Source organism: Papio anubis, chromosome 6 (assembly GCF_008728515.1).
Source record: "Papio anubis isolate 15944 chromosome 6, Panubis1.0, whole genome shotgun sequence".
NCBI lineage: Eukaryota > Metazoa > Chordata > Mammalia > Primates > Cercopithecidae > Papio > Papio anubis.
Window position 1 is genome coordinate 166,687,467 of NC_044981.1, and position 13,278 is coordinate 166,700,744.

Sequence of the window (13,278 nt, forward strand, 5' to 3'; positions counted from 1 at the left end):
ATCTTTTATATTTTGTTTTTACTGTGCCTCTTTTCTATTTTTAGATATGTTTAGGTGTACAAATATTTACCATTATGTGACAATTGGCTGCAGTATTTAGCACTGTGCAGGTCTGTAGCCTGGGAGTGATGGCCTGCAGCACACGGCCTGGGTGTGCAGTGGGCTACACCTTCTAGGTGTGTGTCCTCGTTGATATTAACACAGTGACAAAATCACCTCGCATGCATCTCTCAGAACACACAGCTGTATTCCTCCTCCTCCTGCCTCACATGTGGAAGCTTTTCCCGAAGGCGTCGGCTGCCCATGGCTCCCACCCAGACCCCTCAGCACTCATGCAGAAGTGCCGTGTTCTGTGTGGCAGGGACCGGCGAGTGCATGTTCAATCTGCCATTAGAAGGGCCCCTGGGTGTTCCAACAATGACCCCAGTGCACCAGGACTGGAGGCCCCCTGGGTGGGGAAAACACCTCTCCCAGCCTTTCAGTTCACAGATGGGGAAACTGAGTCTCAATCCATTTCATCAGGTCCCCTAATCACAGTCGGCGCCCTTGCCATCTGATGTGAATAGCTATGCACTCCCTGCACCTCCCAACTGCAGGGACTGTGTGGGGGACGTGGGAGCCTCGTGCTCTCTGTGCCTTGCGACTGCAGGGGCCCATCGTGTTTGCAGAAGGGAACCCTCTGCCTCCTCTGCTTTGGGTCTTTCCAAGGAAGTGCAGGCAGTGGATTCAGGAGATCATAGAAATCCCAGAATGGAAACGTGAAGAAAAGCACTCCCTGGGGTCAGCAAAGGACGGCAAAAGAACTGGTAATTACCTCAGTAGAGTGCAGGGAAACACAATCTCTGCAAAACTAAGTTTCAAAGTCCTGATTTCAAGGGAAGTGGATATTGGAAAAAACAAACAGCCAACACCCAACCTGAGTCTTTCTGCCTGTGTAGCCTGGGACCGCCTGGCCACTGCGTATCTGCTGAGGCGACGTTGCTCAGAACACAAGCACATGGGCTCATGCTGTCCCGCTGTGGGGTCCTGACCGGAAGGGAGGTGATGAGCAAAGCCCAGGTCACCTCCCACCATGAGTGTTTCCTGCAGGGCCTGTGGATGAAGGACCCTTCCCTTTCCCTCCAATTGTCACCCTGCCCCAAATCCCTTGTCTCCTGTCTTTGCCAGTGGATGTGAGTACCTTGTCCACTCCTTTAAAACTACATAGAACGCCTTAGAATGTCCCGATTATGCTCTGAAAGGTAAAAGTTGTTTCACAGGGCATGTGTGTAGACCAGTGTTGTACAATTTGGTGTAGATCCCTGAAAAAAATCTCAATTCTTTCTCATAATTTAGTGCAGAGAATAGAATAGAAGACAGAGTGTCAGGGTGGCAAGGAAACTTCAAAACATGTGAGTAGGCTCGTGCCGTGGCTCATGCCTGTAATCCCAACACTTTGGGATGAGACAGGAGAATTGCTTGAGCCCAGGAGTTCAAGCCCAGCCTGGGCAATGTGGCAAGACCCCATCTCTTAAAAAAAAAAAAGTTACACAAATTAGCCAGGTGTGGTGGCACACGCCTGTAGTCCTAGCTACTTGGGAAGCTGAGGTGGCAGGATGGCTTGAGACCGGGAGTTCAAGGCTGAAGTGAGCTATGATTGTGCCACTACACTCCAGCCTAGGCAACAAGCAAGACCCTGTCCCTAAAGAAAAAAAAAAAAAAAAAAAAAAAAAGCTTGAATTGCTGAGGCCCAGAGAGTCCAAAGGGCTGGCCTGAGATCACACAGCAGGGGCACGCCATGTGGGGCGAAGCTCAGGCTTCCCCCATCCATCTGTGTGTGCTTTCCTTGTTATTAATTCACATGAGTGAATCGTTGCAAATGATGCATCTGGATAAACACTGGACTTCTGTTTCCCCACAGCTGCAGAAGAATCACAGTCTCAGCGGCTGCTGCTCCTGAGGGGCGCGCGTGCTGCCCGGTCTGGAGGGTTCGCTGCAATCGGTGCTACAGCTTTAGGAACTGTGATTTACTGCGGATTTAAAACTCTTTAAACAGCCGACTTCCTGCTGATGGGTCTGAGGGAAGAGCGGCAGCGACTCGGGCAGGGCCTCGGTGCGGAGGCTGGGAGGAGCGCCTGCTTTTTAGGAAAGGATGCTTCAGACTCAGCCTCCCGTCCATGCTCCTCTCCGGTGTGAGTGCAGAGAAGGTCCTGGGTTCTGTCTGCGGCTTCACTCTGGGGGTGAGTGTGCCTCTGGAGTCTCTGAGGGGACGCGGGAAGGACGTTCAGTTCAGAGCCTTTAGCCAAAACTTTTACAGCAGCCGGTGGGGCAAGGGCTCCCATACACCCTGAGTTTGAGAGACAGCACCTCAAATTTTCAAACCCTGGCCCACGTGGAGTCAAGCAAGGCTGCTCCGAGGAGGGAAATGGCAGCCCTGGTGCTCTGGGCAGGCCTGGAGGGCTGAGCCTCGGGCAGTCAGCACCACCCTTCCCTCTCCCTGGTTCCCAAGAATCTGAGAGCGATTGAGGAATTGAGGCTGTGAAGTTTTAGGCACCCCCAGGATGAGTACAACGTGGGTTTCACACAAGCGAGGCTGCTGCACCATTCCGCCTGGTCACATTAACTATCCACATTTTCCCAAGGAGTGAGGATGCGCCCGTTTCCTCAGGGTTCTTTGGTGGTGGTTTCAGTTCCTTGCTTCGGTCTCTGGCTGACAGAATTGACTCTACAGGCTTAGCCCTCATTCGTCCAAGACCCAAAGCTCCCAGGATGCAGCTGGGAGCTGCAGTGAGCACCTGTGCACCTGCTGATTCTCCAGGTCTTGCATGGCCATGGTGGGCTCCCTCTACAGAGGCTCAGGACTTGACTCATATTAGGATGGGGTGTCATAGTTTTGTCTTGCTTTACCTTTTGAAAAAATAGACACAGGGTTTTGCTCCATTGCCCAGGTGGGAGTGCAGTGGTGCAATCACAGCTCATTGCAGCCTCAACTTCCTGGGCTCAAGCAATCCTCCCACCTCCACCTCTCAAGGAGCTAGGACCACAGGCACCACCATGCCCAGCTCATTAAAACATTTTTTTTTCCTTTGGTAGAGATGGGGTCTCACTATGTTGCCAAGACTGGTTTCAAACTCCTGCCCTCAAGTGATCCTCCTGCCTTGGCCTCCCAGTGTTGGAATTACAGGCATGAGCCACCAGGCCCGGCCTTGTTTTACTCTTTATAAATCATGTATATAAACATATTTTATTAATCCCAGTAAAACCAAGGCCTTCAAGTCCAAAAGAGCTGCAGCAGAGGAGGTGGAGAAGAGAGATATATAAGCATGGAAAACATATTCTTAAGGTCTGTTTTCAAGATTTAGTGAAATTTTGGGAAAAGGTACAGAAAATATTTTCATATTTTGTACTTATAATTGTTACTGTGAAAAGAGTTGCTTTTTATGGAGTGACATAAATTTGAGAAAAAACAGGTTGTGTTTAAGAAATTCGATACAGCTCTGAATTATACATGGAATGTTATTCAACTCAGTAGAATGTGGTGTGTGGGCAATTATCCAGCATGGTAATTCCACATTACAAACCTTTACATTTAAAACAGATCAAAATGAATCAATTTTGTAAGTGGCTTTACCTAGGTGCAGTGTTTGCATTATGTGACATTTACTTTATATTGTCACGCTGTCCTTGAAGAGTCCATTTGTTCATATTTTGGTCCTCAACCAGGAGCAGTGTCTGGTATCTGCACAGCTGCGTCTGGGGCAGCTCCCAGAACAGTGGCTGCAGAGGCACAGGTGGCAGCTCCACCTGGGCACGGTGTGGGCTGCAGTGGCCTCCGAACACCTCCGGGAGTGAAAACCCAAACTCTTGTTCTTTGCTGTAAAGCATAATTTTTGTTTTAAATTCTAGATTGAAAAAAACATGTCACAGAAAGTTCAGAAGTGAACTTTTCAATCCTAATCTTCTCAACCACAATCATTTGCCATTTTTCTTCTACTTCTTTTTCCTATGTGCACTTTTTACAAAGTTGCAATCATAGTCTAGGAACGATTTTTACATCCTGCTTTTCTTTTTACTCATTATGCCAACTGCAATTTCTAAGTTGCTACATAGTCTTCAAAACCATAATTGTAAAAGGTTGCTTAATAATTAATCGGGCATTTATTTTGAAAATCCTCTCTTCTGTAAATGACACTATGACCAATATATGCCTCTCCCTCATGCCATGTTAATTACTGGGTCAAAGAACATAAACATAATTTTGTTTCTTGATACACATTGCCACATCTCTCCTCCCGGCATTGAACCAGCTTCAGTATCACTAATATATAAGGATACATTTCACCACAATTTATCATTACATTTTTGTAACATAATGAAATAAACAATTATTTAATTACATCATTTGACCATGAGCAAATCTGGCTATTTTCTCATTAAGATTTACAATTTTTCTTTCATGTTTATCTAAATCATATTAATGGATTTCTTATCAATAAATTTTTCTATCAATTTGTTTGATCTTTTTATGTAATAAATAATCCCTTATGCTGCTTTTTAAATCTCTAGGATTGTCAGAATGTATCGGGAACATCAAAGGCCATTTTTTATTATTTTTTCCATAGAACCTGCATTTATTTTTACTTTAATGTTTTACCATTTGGTTGATGGAAGTCAGACTTAACTGGTAAGGAGAGTTGTTGGGTTAGTCAGCCAGTGTGCAAATCTGATTTGATATCATGCCAGCCCAAAGTAAAGACCCTGGTTTCTGCGAACCCACAGGGCATGGAATGGGTAATGAACTCTGACCCTTTCTATAAGGAGGATGGATGACAGCGTGGGGATTCCCATCAGGACTTCCACTTCCAGGAAGGTTGATGGGCTTCTGCCATCTGCAGGCTGCGTCATCCTCGGCCTGAACTCACTGGGGTGCAGTCCGAAGGTGCCCAGATGCCCCAGGATTTCCTGGGGCAGCTGAGGGCTTTCAGAAGGAGGCTTCCTGGGCCCCAGGGCAGGGAGGAGGTGCCAGGAATTCATTGCATTTTTGCAAATTCACATTAGGACTCAGAACTTTTGAGGACTCATGGAAATTCTCGAAAAATTATTCTGCCTCCAAAGCATTGTGAGAAAGCTGGATCGATAAACATCATTGCTGACTGTGTGCCAGGCACTGAGCTTGGTGCTTGGTGTAAACGGTCTCTGCTCCTCACAACGATTCTAAAAGGCTGGCAGGTTTTTTACTCCAGATTGGAGAAACTGGAAACTCAGGGTAAAGCGTTCCTTGGTGACGTGGCGGGTGACTTGCAGTGCCGTGACCCATCTGACTTGAATCTTATGCTCTTCTTACTGGCCCTGGGCCCGAACAGAGACACAGATGCCATTCTTGCCGTTATCCCTTTGGGATTTCTTAATCTTTTACCTGAAGCTTCAAAGTTGTCAATTGGTCTAAGGCTCTGGGCCAAGTATGGACTTTACATGGTTCAGGCAAGTTGCCTAGGGATTTATTTTCTTCTTTGTGCTTTTTCTGTAATTAAAAGATTTTTTTAAACAATAACTGTGTATCAGAAAAATACAATAAAAGCTTTAAACATTTTTATGAAGCTGACAATTTGCTTATAAAAGCAATCATGGCTGCAGGGCTTAGGGCAGAGGAAATGAATGTTTCCCTGAGATTTCCTCTTTTCGGCCGTGGCTAACCAAGCAGGCCACTAATGATGAGATTGGAGGGAATTATGTGGCCAGTTTTCGGCAGCAGGGCAGGGTTCCTGGGGACTGTGAAGCCTCTTTGGTTTTGTGATACTCATGTGGGGCCTGGTCCACATCGCTTAGGGTGTTTTATTTCTCTTTAGGTCTTGGACCTGGACCCGAGAGAGCCCAGAACCACAGGAACAGCAGAAGGGCCGGAGCGTCGCACAGCAACTGTGGGCCCGCGGTGGCTCTGGAGCCAGTCGGCGTGACTCTGCCATTAGCTCTGTCCCCTTGGTGAGGTGATTCAAATTCTCAGAACTGTTTGCCCGTTCAAAACATGGGGATGATAGCTCTGTGTAGTGCTGCTGTGAGGGTTAAGCGAGATAAGTATGTGTAAAAGTGCTTAGTACAGACACACTTCATATTCTCAGTCACTGCCTGTGTTCCACCAGGAAAAAGTGCTTTCTGAGTCAAATTTTGTCTATTTTTCAAGGCTCAGCTGATCCCAGCTGTGAATAAGTTTACAGGAAGCTTACTGTTACCCCAGACAGGAATCCCTTCTACTCCAGCCGGGATTTTTCAGCAGTTAGGGCCTGTTCAACAGAGTAAGCCAGCAGGAGTTACATTTAGCCTTATGTAGCTGTGTGCATTTTAATGTTTGTGCCCGAGTAGATTCTAAGCTCTTTGAGGGCAGGAACCATGTGTTAGATGTCTTGGAATATCTTACAGAATCTCGAATAGTGGCAAGTCCTCCAGCAGAAGCTGCAAACTGACTCCTTAGCGCGAGCCGGAAACTGGAATGCTGTGTTTACTGTACTGGCCTTTGGGAGGTAGAAAGGCCACACTGGCCAGTGCACGTGGTCCGTGCCAGATAGCTCCATCCTACCTCCCTTTGCAGGGGCTGGACAAGGGAAGTCTGGGTGCTTGACTCAGCCAATTCTGAAGATAGGTCTTTGTGTGGCAGCCATCAGCCAGAAAAAGAAATTCTATTTTGATTTGGTCATTTATTGGCATGAAGTTTTACTTTTGCCCACTGTGGTCAACCAGATGTACTGGTTGGTGCTGGTTGCAGCCCACGGAAGGCCCCACCTGTGCCATGGGCACAGACAGATGGGAGCAGCTGGCTGCCTGGAGACAGGACCTCGGTTTCCGTTTGATGCAGCCACTCCAAATAAACATGCCAGTCTATTGTTTGTAGCTGGCATCACTGACTTTCACAGATAACCCCCAAAAGAAGATGGGGTCTCTCCACCGGCCTGGGTGGGGGTGCAGCTACACCTTGCACATGGTTTCACATGAAGAGAAACATGAGATGAAATAAAGGAACAGGAAAGAGAGATACAAGAACTAAGAGTGAGGAGTATCTCACTTTTAACCCTTCTCGTGTCTTTGGGGTGCCACCATTTTAGTGAATGGGACTAGCGATTCTAGAGTATAATACATTTCACAATCACAACTGACATTTTGTCTGTTTTCCAACACATTTAAAGGATACAAAATATAATATCACATCAGTCTTCATAATAGTAATACAGTCAGGTATTACGCATGATCGTTCTACTAAGTTTATTTGAGGGAAGCAAACATTGAGAATTCAGGGATGAGATTCCAGCCTCTGTTGGCCTCAGCATCACCAGGGTGCTAGTTTCTCCTGAGCCTGAACCTGCATTTTAAGCAGACCCAGGTGGTTTCTTGCACATTCTTGTTGGAGAAGCACTGCTGTGGGGTCAGCACACAAGTCCTCTCCATGTTTTGTTGAGTTACAGCCCCCAGGTTAACAGTCCTCCCCTGACTTGCCAGAAAGAGCAGCCTTCCTTCTTTCAGAAGGCCTGGGAAAATTGCTCAGGCTGGGACTTGCGGGCGGTTAGATTCAGTGCCACAGAGGGCTTCCAGTTGAGGTTCGTTCCCCATTCCCCTGGGTCCCAGCATCACTCCTGAGGCTTCGCTTGTGAGAAACTGTTCTGCTTTTTTAGGAGCAGCAGCAGCCACTTCAGCACAGGCTGAGGGTCTCTTATCTGAAGTGCTTGGGATGAGAAATGCTTTGAATTTTGGATTTTTGAATATTTGCATGTACATAATGAGATATCTTGAGACAGGACCCAAATCTAAACACAAAATTCATTTATGTTTCATACACATAGCCCGAAGGTCATTTTATACAACATTTTAAATAATTTGTGCGTGAAGCAAAGTGCGGACTGCGTTTTGACTGTGACACATCACATGAGGACTGTGTAGAGTTTTTCACTTGTGGGGTCATGTTGAGGCTCAAAATATTTCTGATTTTGGAGCATTCTGGATTTCAGATTTTCCAATTGGGGTGCTCACCTGTGTCACTTTTCTGCCAATCCACCACCAGGTTTGTGCCTCTCAGGTGAGACGCATGGTCCAGAGAGATCTTGGGTCTCAGACAGACAAAACTGACAAGGACAAAAATGCACCCTCAGCTGAGAAGAGGGCACCGGATAGAATTCTGGTTAAAAACACTGTGGGGCAGTCAGGTGTCCGATCTACGTGGTCGCTGACGAGGGAGTGGGTCGTGGCTGACTGGTGTGGTGTGCAGGACACGGAGGCTCAGTTCCATGGTCACCAACGAGGGAGTGGGTCGCAGCTGGTTGGTGTGGTGTGCAGGACACAGAGGCTCGGTTCCATGGTCTCTCCCTGTCAGCACTGCAGAGAAGGCAGCTCAGTGGACGCCACTCACACAGGGGCAGGGAGGGGTGGACAGTGCCCCAAGGGACTTTCCGATATACTAAAATTGCCTAACACAGCAGTTCCTCATGGATATTGGTAACGAAGGCAAGATGTGTTTTTGGTTTATTGTTACTTTTGGCAAGTCTCCAAAACTCATACAGCCCAGTTTTCTGATGGAAACTGGGAAACATTTATCAACAACAGTATCTACCCAATAGAATCTTGTAGACTTAAATGCAGTAATGTGTTTTTAGAGCACCAGAGTCTTTGAAAGAGACCCGTATTATGAAGTAAGAGTATCAGGTTTTATTCTTGGTAAACCTCAGAAAGTACAAATACTGCCACTGGCTGGGAGTTCCCTTGTTCATTTTCCTGCACGGGGCACCTTCGATCACACCTGTTGTCTGCATGAATCAGGTCTTCTCTATTTCTCAGAGGTACATCATCCGTTCTAGAGAGTTCTGTCTCCCATATGAAGTGCTTCCTACAGAAAGAATGTATAGCTCTTCATGTTGCCAAAGCACCAAGACACACTAAACCCACACAGCACATTCCACAGGGCATTTCGAGTGGCTGGAGGCCACGGCACCAGAGCCCAGGGTGGCACCTGCACACTCTCATGTGGGAAGTGGGCATGACCAGAGGCAGAGGCCAGACTTGGCAGCACGTGCTGAGGCTGCAGAGCCCTGAGGAGGCTGCTAGGCCCTGACACTGGGTGGCCCAGACAATCCAGCCTGACAAGGAGCTGCATTCCACCCGTGTTGGAGATGGATGCTGACACACTGCCGCACAGAAGCTTCTGCAGCCTGGTGCCCACCAGGCCCATGGAGGAAAAGGGTTCTGGAGTGAAAAGCCTCATCTGGCCCTCAGGAGGCATCTGTATGAGGGCAAGGCCCTGTTTGCCCCGTGTGTCAGAATAGATGAAGGACTGGAGCTGGGCTTGGCCACTCCTGAGACAACATCAATGGATCCTGCACACAGCATTCCCAGGCTGGGCTGGAGAGACTTTGATGGAGCCTGTACACAGCATCCCTGGACTGGGCTGGAGAGACCTCCTGCCTGTTTGCACACACTCGAAGGGGTATTGTTGTGTGAATTGTTTTCTGAACACACCACTTTCCTTACAGAAACTCCTATTCATCCTTCAATCCCAGCTCACAGTCACCTCCTCTGGGAAGCCCTCCATCGCCGGTCATTGTTGGGTGGCGTGCCTGTCTCCTCTTTGGACTGCAAGCTCCCCAGGGATCCTTGTGGTGTCTTTCATTGCTTTCCTCCACTTCCCGCATGGTTCTTGGCACACACTGGGTGCTTACTGAATACATGGTCAGTAAATTTAAAGGGTGAGACATACTGATTAGTATTTGTATCAGATTTTTTTTTTCTGTATCAGATTTACAAGCTCCATGATGCCCACCATGTGCTAAGAGCAGTAACTACACCCCATTCTCTCCGCACATTTTCCTGCTGCCACAGGCTTACGTTTTTATCCTATTATGAACTTAACGCTTTTTGAATTCACTTCTTGAATTATTACCCTGGCTGCTCAGCTAAGAGGTGGATCCCTGTGGCTCTCAGTGGTGTCTGTCCTGCCATGGGCTGAGACCCGTGACTTCTCAGGGGTAATTACAGTGAAGACACTTGCTGGCCTGCTTGTGACTGCAGAGCTGCAGACCCAGGGAGTCAGGAGGGGAATAAAACCCACAGCTGACACAGCTCTGCTGGCCTGCTTATGGCTGCAGAGCCAGGGAGTCAGGAGGGGGATAAAACCCACAGCTGACACAGCTCTGTGGTCCTCAGGTTGCCTTTCACAGACAGAGAGGGGAGATGACACTCTGCTTCTCCTACAGTTTGGAAATTTCACCTAAGCATCTGCAAGTGTTTTACAGGGAACATGCTGGGTCAATAATTGGAACCTTTGGTGTGGGCAGCAGTTAGAGATGGCACAGCAACGCTGAGGGTTGCAGAGCGGGCTGCAGTTTCTAACTGTGTGTCAAGGCCCTGCACCTGTGGCGACCTGGCGTCGGCATTTCTGCAGCCTGCCTGTGACCTTCAGTGAGTGCAGGTGTCAGGTCTGACCCTTGCTCTGTGGATTCCTTCATCAACCTTGGGAAAACATGTTCACATCCTGGTGTATTTTCGTTTTAGACCAATTTGTTTTTGCCCCTGTGTCCGGGCTTTGGGCTCCCATATGTGATGGCTGCTGGCTTCGATGCTGTGGTGATGTTTCCATGGCATTTCCTTGGTTAGGGCAATTCCAGGGGATGCCCATGTCGGTGGGAGGCAGAGTGCGGGTTTCTGGTGGCCTGAGATGCATCTGCATCTCCAGCCTGGCGACAGGGCACTCCACAATACTTGGGGTGTTGAGTTCTAGGGAGAGGTCCAGGCATCCAGGGATGCCGAAGAAAGGCTGGATAAAACTCGGTGCCTGTGGAATTTGACAGTGTGCCGTGTTTCAGCAGGGCTGATTTCTTCTAGATTTGCAATAAGGCTTAATCCTGAGAATCCAGGCATTCACCCGACATTCCCGTTAATCAAAGAATCTCAGGAAAATAAGCATAGGGTGGAGGCCTGGGGTTGTCCCCCCAACCCACGGCTGCCAGGAAAGACCTGGACTGACCTCGGACTCTTGCCCTTTAGTTGAACGGCAGTCTTTGAAGACAGCCTGAGGAAGGGACGTTCTAGACTTCCCAGGGAATCATTTCCCGATTTAACTCCCAGTGAAACTGCCAACCTTCGCTTCTTCCTTCTGTTCATTTGAAACTTTGTTGTTGTCCAGTTTGAAAGCGTTGTTAGCCATGCAGGTGGGTCAGGACTGCGAATCCAGGCTGCAATGAGGGGTCAAGTGGTCATTTAAATGAACATTCGATGCACATTCTAGGCCTGGTAAGTACAGCTGATTGACGCTGGTACTAAATGAAGATGCCAAAGCTGCAATGGGCGGAGCAAAGGCCGGAGAAAGGCCACGTTTAAAACGTATTTGTTGAGTTCACTTAGGTTACCTGTGGGGCTGCGGCCCAGCTGTGCAGAACGGCTCCGAGGCCTGGCTCCGTCTGTAATAGCTGTGTACACTTCGCCACACTTCCCTTCTCTGTGACGTGGGATTAAAATATCTCCCTAATAAGGTACTGGGAGGATTAAAGAAGATAATGGATGTGAGTGCTCAGCCGGGTGCCCAGCACATGCTTGGCGAGTGGGGGCGAGTGACGGGGCCGCCGTGCCCCAGCCGCCCACAGTAAAGGTGTTCTCAGGGTCAGTGGAGCTCACGTCCGGTGAGATGGCTTTTGCTTTCCTAGGACTCTGGGGTCAGGTTGGTTGTGTAACTTGGGCTTCCAGAGGCAGGGCTGCCCTAGAGAATACCATCCTGTTATGTGATCCAGGGCATCAGTGCTCACACAGGGGGAGCCGAGCCCTGGGTCTGAGCTGTGTGACTGCACCTCCTGTGCCAGCGGCCGCCATGGTGCAGGTCTCCTGAGCGTGGCTCATCCATGCCAGAGCCTTTCTCACTTGGTGGATGCTGACCGCCATTTCACGTGGGTCCAGCCCAGAGACACACCCTGCATTCTCCAGAAAGGGCCTTACCTAGCCACCAAGGCTGCTGAGACCTGTCAAGGCCACTTGGCTTTGGGACGATTCGTGTCAGCCATAAGAAGTGGTTAATGGTGGCTGGGACCCCATGTGCAGGTGGAGGGCTCTGCAGGGGCTGACACGCATGAGCTCATGGAGGGCCGTGCACACTGCTGATTGGTGCTCACACAGTGCCACAGGAACATCTTGGTTCCTGCCTGGCATTTCGTGGGCTTTCCGGGTCTGCAGCCTACCCTGGCTTCCGGAAGCTTTCCTCAGGAGAAGACGGCCCGTAGGAGAGGATGACTGGGTGGAGTCTGTTGGCAGGACCACCGTTGTGGGGCTTCCTGGAATGTTCCTGGGCTCCAGCAGGTCCCTGCCAAGCGGCACAGCAGGGGCCACTGGGCCTGGAGCCCCGCAGATGTTGGGTGGGAAGAGTCAATGGTCCCTCCTGACACAGGCGTCTTCTGCAGATGCTGAGCTCAGGCCCCCGGAAAGGGCTACAGCTCAGATAGTCCACGTTCTCCACGTTCTATCCCAGTAACAGCTAGATAATCTTAGCCCTTCATGTTACTACCCTGGTTTCCAGATGAGAGGCGTCCACCTTATGGTCATGGCGCAGTAAGCCAAGGCGAAAATCTCCAGAAATACTTCAGCTCCTTCTGCAGGAACAACCCGTTCCAGGTCATAAGCTGAACACAGGGCATGTGAGTGTCAGCCTTACTTCCATTTTATCTCAAACAAAAGAGCTATCACTGATGAGTCAGTTCAACAAACATCTTACCTCTTATAAATCCCAGTCAGATTAGGTGAGGCCACACATCTGAATTTCTGCCTATGCAGGATTACTTGTGATCTCTTTTGAAGTTCCCAGTGACCCGTGTTTGCCTTAGGATGAGTGGCTACACGAGGGAAGCCACGAATCTTATCAGTGGACGCCCTATGTCCTCCTTTCTTTTCCTTTTTGCCCTAGACTTTTCAGCCTGTCAATCAGCTGATGAAGTGTCAGGATGGCTCCTTGCTTACCATCCTCTTTCGTCCTGGACGGCTGTTGTCACAGTGAGAAACTTTGAGGTTTTCTAATTTAAAAACAGCTCGCACAGAAATGGATGCACAAGATCTCATGGCGGCTGAAGTCTTCTCCAGTCAGCTCCGTGACTCTCCACCGGGTCCCGGGGAGGGACTGTGCCTCGGTGTCTCCACTTCAACCTTGGTTTCATAAACCCTTTCCTTTTCCCCCTTGAAACGCACTGCGGATGGATTAGGTCATTTATAGGGGAGCACAAAGCCTAGTAAAAGAGCTGACTCACAGGCCTGTGTTGCCCCTGGTGACTCCTGCAGCTGCTCTCAGAGCCT